Genomic DNA, 9,406 nt, shown 5'->3' with positions numbered 1-9,406 from the left:
GAACAGCTCCATTGGAACATAACACTAATGAAAGGGGATTGCGTCCTGGAGTCTTTTCCCTGCTAGGACGTACCTGAGGCCTCAGAGAAAGCTGCAAAAATCCTTTGTTATGCAATTCTGCTTTGTATTAGTTGCACCTAGAAATGAAGCTCCTACTTCACAGCCCTGCAGATTGTTTTAGTGCATTCCAATGAAGTGATATTTGTTTTTGCTTCAATCTTAAACTGAATAATACAGCCTTAGGTCCCTATCATATTAGTACAGCTTATAGTTTATTTTTAGAGAAGATATGTGTTGTTTTATATGTGATAATGCGCCTGACCATCTGCATCCCTGCTTTCAATTTTCTAGATCCTCCCATGTTAGCAGCACAGCTAAAGGTGTGAGAAGGAGGCTGACTGCCCTTGCCAAAAATTTGCCACCTGTGCTTTCTATCAAGTGCTGGCAGAATAAGTTCCCTCCAGATAGCTTGGCGTGTGAACATGAAAAGGTCACATGGTGCAGCAGTTTCCATCAAGCAACATTACCTGTTGCATCATGGAAATAATCTCTGCCAGGGGCCTGAGAAGTTTAATTTTCAACAGATACAGTAATCCTACAGAATTCCTACAGTAATCCATTGATTCTAAATTTACTGCTCTATAGCATATTATTTAAACTATATTTTTGTTTGGGGCGTTATAGCATACATTCTGTCTATTCCTGTACCTCATGTATTATGCCATGGGTAATATATGCATGTATCTTGTGAGTAAGATAATATTCTTTCTTCTCTATTGCTTTCATACTGTATTTCCAATTCTGATATAAGGTAAAGTCTCTGAGTCACCAAAAAGGATTTCGAATAAATCAATTATAAAAATAACATGGTAATTTATTTATAATGCTAGCATAATTTTAATACTATTATCTACACTAGACTGATTTGTGTTCAGGAAAAAATAAAGGAACGAAAAAAACCCAAGAAAAAATAGCAATATATTAAAGAAAACTTTCAAAGATGCTCACTGATCTATGGGTCCTAAGTGCTTACATCACTTATAAAATGAAATGTTTGCTCCTAACTCGCATAGGAAACTGAACTGAAAGCAGACTTGTCAACGATGTTATGCCTCATCTACTGTTCCTGAATATCAGGAATAGGGGCACTTTTAAACAATGTTCCTTGACAATACAAACCTTGAAACCAAATGCACTGTCCATACAGCAGGTTCTTCTGTTCCAAATAATATGCATTTTTAAAGAAAACTTCTCACCTGGAAGTAACACTTATACTAACAAAACTAAATTTATTTGGGCTTTCTCTGTGGTTTTTTTGAGCAAACTGGAACAAAAATATTATTTTGTATAAGCCCCAAATTGTGTTTAACCTGAATGTTTAGTAGGGGTCAAAAAACAAGACACAACAACAAATTATTCACACCCATGAGACAGAATCAGAACCTGTGGGGACTCAGAAGGCAGGAGCTGAGTTCCCACAAATGCTAGGGGAAAATGCTTAAGTTCATCAGTGGGAGACTACTAACTTATTTCAATGGCAACTGGGTTTTTACTGTAATCATTTTCTTAGGGAAAAAGTTTCCTTAACTTAGCAACACAATCCAGTCTTCAGGTCTCAGATCTATCTTGTTAAGTAACATGGAACCTGGAGTAAGATTTAGCTTGTATTCACATATAGGTTCTAGTAATGACACACACCAAAGGCCAGTGACATTCTAGAAGAAGAGAACTCTTCTGAGTGAAAGTTATCCAGCCTATACCTTGTCAAAAATGGAAAATCATAAGTGCTAAGCAGAGGATAACATAATGCTGCTCACAGCTAAAAAAGAACCCCAAGAGATCAGTAAAAAGGGAAGAAAAAAATTGAGAGAATTCTATAACATGAATTCTGGCTCCCATGTCTGCTAATCCATTTTTCTCCACAGTAATATTAACTGTGACCCAAATAAAAGCCATTTCTAATGGGCAGAAAGCTTATTAGCTATCCTTCTGAGTGTATGAGCTGGGGTTAGAGAAACTCACAAGAATGGACAGCATTTTTACAGAAAGAGAGCATGCAAATCTCAAAATAATAAATAAAAATTAAACTAAAATTTTAAGTTGACTGGTATGTGGTGTTTATCAACTGAATATTTCAAAGCATGCTGGTTGGATAATTACAGCATAAACAAGTTATCCAGTTCTAAGTGCTCTAAAATTTAACTTTTTCCTTCCAGGGTAACAGATTTCATACAAAACTATCAGATTTTAAATTCTAAAGACCATATCACAAGCAAATATAGCATGACCAAAGTTTTATGGACAAGCAGTAGTAGTCTAAATCATCCTTAATATTTAATGCTCATATTTTGTTGGGCATAATCAGAGAAAAGGGTATAAGCTGCCAAAAGTCAAACTCTAATGCCCTCTATTTAGAAACAAGAAAGTCTAAAATTCCATAAATACACAACTTCAGCAAGTAATTCGTAAATGAAATGAGATGAGAAACAGTGACAATCACAGAAAGTGTTAGACCTACAGAAGGACTGAGAAGATCCTTGCTCTCTCCATACTTGTAGATACAAAGGCAGAAATTGTGATGTTGGTTATCCCTATCACAGAGAGAAGTAGTGGACACTGAGCAAACAGAGCAAGCAGGAATGTGAAGGAACTCTGTTTGGAAAGCCGATCCCAAATGAACTGCCAGATTTAAAGAAAGCCTAACACCCATTCCACAAACACTGCAGGGACACAGCTGTAAGTGAAAGGCCTCAAGATTTTGTCTCTACTAGTTCATTTCCAGGAGTAAATTACCAGGCCTTCAGTTTTTCATTTTACCTAACAGGTGCTTGTTCTTTAAGGTTCAGCTTCCCAAGGTGTTTAGGTACAGAATTCCAGCTGTAAATAATAAGCATTTGGTGCCTAAATACATATGCGAATTTGGCCTAATAGCCCAATCAGTCAGAAGGCTTCCTCTAATTTCAGCTTCAAGAAGAGTTGAGAAAACTATAAAGGGGAAGAAAATTAAAAATCACAACTTTAATCCAAATATGCCCCCATGTTTTATGAGAGAATATTTTCTTTCCTTTGGGAAATGACCCACCATGCTGTAGCTATAGAACATGGTTTGCATGTTTAGTTTTCTTTTTGACCATATAGATTTATTACTGCCATAGGAAAATGGGAACAATCAATACAAATACAAATTGAAGATGGTGTCAAAGTCACACAAGGCCCCTTGACAGCCACTCTTCTAGGGATTTGGTCCCTTGGTGATGTGCTTGGCCTTGGCAGCCAGACAATTCACTTTCCTGGTATACTGGAATATTTCTTTAAGCATATTGCTTTGTTACATAAAGGGCTGTCAGCTGCTGTCTGAGTCACCCAAAGGCACCTGAATTCAATAGGGGTCATTCCATTCTTTTCAATAAGCCTTAAATCAGATTTCGCATAGTCACCTCTCAGTGACTTTCCTGGCTTCTGCTGCCTCTTTCTGCCTCCATTTTTCTTCTCATTTAATAATAAGAAAATCACCACTCTTGTCTCCTACTGCTTTTCTCAGCATCCGTTTCTGGTGCCTACCTTCTCCAGACAGTGTCTCTGGATTCTGGTAACACTTGAATGCTTTCTCCTCTTCAACAAAATCAGTCTTGGTACAAGAGGGTGCAACTTCCTAATTAACTCCGCTAACTTTCCCAGATAATAATTCACTTAAAAATGCATTTTATTATTGGCAAATATGACAACAATCAACAAAAAAAAACAAATGTAAAAAACTTTTTTAGCTAAATATACTTGAAACCTTTTCGCCTTCCATTGATACAAATTAACCAACATTAGCTAACATTTAGAAATGAGCCAAAGCATTTGTATTGAACATCACAGTACACTACTCTTTTTTCTGCTTTGAGTCTTTAATTGATTGCCAGTTGCCAGACCTCTTGTTTTGCTAAAGGAATGGGGTATGTCCTGCTGCAGGTGATTTTATAAAATATTTAGGGAAACTAAGCTGAGTAGACTGCATTATTTCCTAATGCTGTTAAGTTTCATGAGATTTTGTTTCAGTACAAACTGTTTCCTTCTTGTTAAAAGCATGTCATACATAGTAGGGGTGGATGTGTTACAGTTATGGAATTAATTTATTCATATCCTACTGGGTAAGAGCCACTCTTATCCAGACCTCATGCCTATGATAAATCTCTTTGGGAATCCAGCTTCTGAAATAGAAAACATTTGAAAAAGGTAAGCTGATAACATATCTGGAGTACACAGAATGGGCTTTTTCCTTTAAGCATTTATAATTAAAGGATTGAATTCCATGCTTTTTAATGCATTAGACATACTGAGAACATAGAATGCTCACTTAATCAAGGCAATGTGAATGGAAGAAAAATGAAGGCTTTAGTGAGGATCTTGGAGGGGGACTGGCTTGTATTATGCATCTGTACAGTGAGTTGCCTTCTGTGGACGTGGATGGAGAGAAAGACACTGGTAATGGTAAAAAAATGCCGTTTTGTAAGAGATTTATCACATATGAAAGCTGTTATTATGTATCACCACTATGAATATTAAATATGTTATATTAAACCAAGAGATTGGATTGGTTCAGTAGACATCATATAGTCCAACATTTTCAAGTCTTGGTATCTATACATAGGCAGCTAAATTCAGATTTCAGCACCTAAAAAGAAACTCATCCTTGGGAATTGAGAACCTAAAAAATGCCCTGGAAAGTACAATAAGACCCCCAAATATTATTATTTTAGCATAGTCACAAACTTTATGCAATTTCAAAATTAAAGATATCAGGAAGATATCACCTTAGTCACTTTCTGTGATTGGCTGAACAATTTTATCACTTTTTCTCCATTTTTTGTTTGTTTGTTTGTTTGTTTGGTCCTCTTATTGCACAGTTGAAATTCTGGAGCTGAAATAGACACAGCAGTGGTCAACTCAATCAATTTACAGAAAACAGAGTAGGTGTTTTCACAATCCAAAACAATACCGCTATTATCTATTAATATAAAATTTCTCCCTTTGAAAAATATCCTTTTAAATTTCAGACCTGAAGACAGGGGGTTAACAGAACAATATTTGTATTCAGTTTCTGGCACTTTCATTATGCTGGCAATTATTACAGTGCCATGTTCTAATAGGAATTTCATCATGCATTCAAATTGGTGAGTGGAATCATTTAGCAGTTACAACAAATTGAGCTCAGCAGGCTTTATTTCAAGAACTTCAGTGGTGTCAAGTGGTCAGTCCTTCATTTTTAATTTCTGGATATATGAGAAGCAAATTGCCTGGTCTCTTATCCCAGCAGCCAGTCATGGCAAACGGTTCCAATTACATTCTCACATACTTTTATCTCTGAGGTAAATAACATTATCAAGCTTGGATGGGGCAGGTTGGATCACAAAGAAAAGATTAATTCTCTTGTAGAAGTATTTTATTATCTTAATTGTCTGCATCAGTCATGTTTCCCTAATTAGAAAAGTAAATACCAGCATATATTGTATGTGCCCTGGTACAACATAGAGAGTTTCAACATTTGCATGAATTACACTTTTTCACATCTGTGAGCTTGAGAAGAACAAGTGGTCTGTATTATAACTTGCTTTCTGTGTATCTTGTCATTAGATGTGATTGCATACTAAGTGAATTGTTCAAAGGTGAAGCACAATGGCATACTACACAGGGCATAATACTGCTCAAATATGATGACATTTGCTAAATGCTACCACACACTGATCACAGTTATCTACAACTCTATATGGAGGTGGAAAAAAGATGATAATCTTAGATACTACTTTTTAGCAACTGTTGCTGATGCTGATTTTAGAATGGCAGCCACTGTAGTTGGAAAATAAATCAGACTTCAAATGTGTGAACATTTCTGCTACTGAACTCACAGGAATTATGACCACTTTAGAGACTGGCTCAAGCCTATTGAAGTTAATTGAAAGACTCCTACTGACACTGATGAACATTAGCTCAGAGCCTAAGTAAGGGAACAGCTGGTGCTTTCCAATAAGAGATGTAAAGCAGAAATTGTTCCATTGTTCTTCAGTTATTCTCTTTACTGACCATTATACTTATCTGATGCCCTACAAAATGGTAAAGATTGCGTTTATACTTTTGGTCTGTGAAAATGTTGCTCTTAATTTTATTTTTATTTTAGTGACTTCATTTAACTTTTCTATTTCTATCAGAAATTTGAGTAATTTTTATAAAGAGAATTTAGTATATTATAATCCATCCCTTTCCTGAATGGGTGAATGAAATTGTAATAACTCACTCACTTGGTACGAATGCTGATGCTGCAATGTTGTATTTTTCTTTTTTAGAGTATTCAACTATGCACACTTAATGCTGGTTTCTGTGGTGGCCCTGTCAATACAGTTATATCACAGTGGTGTTTGTGTAAATCAAACAAAGAAAAAGCTATTCAGATATGACCGACATGAATTATTTTAAATTGTGATCGAATAGGAATATTTTCAGAACTTTTGTTACACTATTTGCCTGGCACTAATAAGTGTATGTTAAATTATTTTATATTCTGACTGAGATACATAGACAACAGGTTTGAAATGAAGCAGAAAACAGGTGCAGTCTTTATCTATGTTACTGTCATCTATGTCTATGATATTGCATGGCATCAAGGCCTCAAATATAAATTGCACTTTGTGGTACCTGACCACAAACTATGTGCTTTAATTAAGAACATGATGATCTCCAGCAGATCATTCCAATCACTATCAGTCAAGGAGAAAAAAGCAGAGAATGAATTCAAAAGACTAGAACCCCGCAAGGGTCAGTGCTAGCACCAATACCTTTCAATGTTTATACCTCATACTTCCTGTAGACAACACTGAAGTGATACATATATGCTGACAATGTCACCATAATAGCCCAAGGAATAGACATGACAGAAGTGGAAACGACACTGTGTATGGACAAGGAACTCATTGCTGACTATCTCCACAAGTGGTGCTTAAAGTTGAGCATCAATAAATCTGTGTCATCACCCTTCCACCTGGACAATCATTGAGCCAATTAAAGTGCCCCACCTCCCTGAGTACCTCTATAAATGTCCCTAGATAGGAATGGGCCAAAAGAAATCTCATGAGTTTCAAGAACATCAAGTGCAAAGTCCTGCACTTAGGACAGAAGAATTCCATGCATTGCTATAGGCTTAGGACCAACTTTACAAGTAGCAGCTCTGTAGAAAAGGACCTGGGGATTACAGTGGACAATACTAAGCTGGATATGAGTCAACAGTGTGCCTTTGTTGCCATGCTAACAGCATGCTGTGCTGCATTAGTAGAAGTGTTGCCAGCAGATTGAAGGAAGCAATTATTTCACTCTATTATGCACTGGTGATGCCACATCTGGAGTACTGTGTCCAGTTTTGGTCCCCCCACTACAGAAAGGATGTGGACAAGTTGGAAAGAATCCAGGGCAGGGCAATAAAAATGGTTAGGGGCCTGAGACACAGGACTTACGGGGAAAGGCTGAAGGAACTGAACTTATTTAGTCTCCACAAGAGAAGACTGAGGGGGGATTTGATAGCAGCCTTTAACTACCTGAAGGGCAGTTCCAAAAAGGATAGAACTAGACTGTTCTCAGTCATGGCAGATGACAGAACAAGGAACAATGGTCTCAAGTTGCAATGGTCCAAAATTGTAAACTTTTTGTACATGAAACCCACTAACCCATCAGGTGAGTTGGATCAGGTGAGAAACTGGACATTCACAAGACCACAGGCCCCGACTTAATGCACCCAAGAATCTTGAAAGAGCTGGAAGACATCATTGCATCCCCTTGGCAGGAATATTTGAAAAATCATGGCACTTGGGTGAGGTCCCAGATGACTGGAAAAGAGCTAATATGGTCCCTTGTCTACAAGAAAGGGAGGAGGGATGACCCGGGGAACTATAGGCCAATCAGTCTGAAATCTGTCCCTGGAAAAATCCTGGAGAAAATTGTCAAGAGATCCATCAACACCAGGCTAACAAAAGGCAAGCTTTTCAATGCCAGCCAACATGGCTTTGTGACTGGCAGGTCTTGCCTGACTAACCTCATCTCCTTCTATGACCAAATAACATGTGCCCTGGACAAGGAGATGATGTGGACATCATATATCTGGACTTCAAGAAGGCCTTTGATTTAGTTCCCCATTATGACCTCATGGTTAAGCTGGGGACCTGTGGCTTTGATCATCATATAGTCTGATAGCTAGGCAACTGGCTACGGGGTCAAACCCAAAGGGTACTAGTTGAATCAATTATCTGGATTTGGGAATCAGATGTGAACTGACCAAGTTCGCAGTTGATACCAAATTATAGGGGAGGGCGGTCACACTGCAGGACAGGCTAGGAATACAGGTCGACTTTGACACACCTTCAAGGTGGGATGACCAAAATCTGATGGCCTTCAATGCAGAAAAGTGGAAGGTGCTGCACCTTGGTAGGAAGAACCCCCAGCATACTTACAGACTCGGTAGTGCTACACTCAATAGCACCATGACCAAAAGGAAGTTGGGGGTCTTGATAAACCACAAGATGAATATGAGCCACCAATGTGATGCTGTGGCTGGCAAAGATAACCAAACTCTGGCGTGCATCCACCGATGCATCTCAAGCAAGACCAAGGAAGTCATCCTCCCACTTTACTTGGCCCTGGTGAGACTGAAGCTGGAGTACTGCATCTAGTATTGGGCCCCCCACTTCAGGAAGGATGTGAAGAAGCTTGAAAGAGTCCAGAGGAGAGCCACTCATATGTTCCAAGGCCTGGAGAGAAGGCCATGTGAGGAGAGGCAGAGACATGGGACTCTTCAGTCTGGAGAAGAGAAAGCTCAGGGGAGGTCTTGGTGGCAGCCTACAATTACATAAGAGGGGTACGTCAGGACCTGGGAGAACACCTGTTCACCAGAGGTCCCCAAGGGATAACAAGGTCTAACGGCCATAGACTCCAGGAAAGCCAATTAAACTAAACATAAGAAAAAAGTTCTTTATAGTGCATGTGTCCAGGGTCTGGAACCTCCTGTTCCCCTCCCTCCCCCCACGCCCCACCAGGTTGTGCAAACACCTACTCTGGATTCCTTAAAAAACAGGTGTATTTATTTCTTGCTGGAGTCACTTGCTCCCAGATAACTTTCTGCCTATGGTGGGTGTGCTAGACAGAATAATCTCATGAGGTCCCTTCCAGCACCTAATGTTGTTTTCCAGACCCTATGAAAAAAATCTATGAACTCCTGGAAGACCTTGAGGAAAGTGAAATAAATGTATGGGCCGCAGTAGAGTAGGATGACCATTGGGAAAGGTCAAATTTTTCCTACAGCATTTTATACCAACACAAACCAGTCCTCCATCAGGTACAACTTTGACAGAAAAGCATGGGTCAAGCTGAAAAGACTGAGGTC

The 9,406-nt window shown here is 38.6% G+C and overlaps 1 long non-coding RNA gene across 1 annotated transcript in view; it reads right to left on the bottom strand.

The window, feature by feature from the left end:
* LOC109290130 overlaps nt 1–8,827 on the bottom strand; it is a 24,285-nt gene extending 15,458 nt beyond the window's left edge. The window contains exon 1 of the long non-coding RNA XR_002095535.1: nt 8,816–8,827. This is a non-coding gene — a long non-coding RNA (uncharacterized LOC109290130). The remainder of the gene's footprint in view (nt 1–8,815) is intronic.
* Nucleotides 8,828–9,406: the final 579 nt, after the last annotated feature.

The sequence above is a fragment of the Gavialis gangeticus genome, unplaced genomic scaffold (genome assembly GCF_001723915.1).
Source record: "Gavialis gangeticus isolate Ggan-Ray unplaced genomic scaffold, GavGan_comp1, whole genome shotgun sequence".
Taxonomy (NCBI): domain Eukaryota; kingdom Metazoa; phylum Chordata; order Crocodylia; family Gavialidae; genus Gavialis; species Gavialis gangeticus.
Note: the sequence above shows the minus strand (reverse complement) of the source record. Positions and strands in the feature narration are given on the sequence as shown.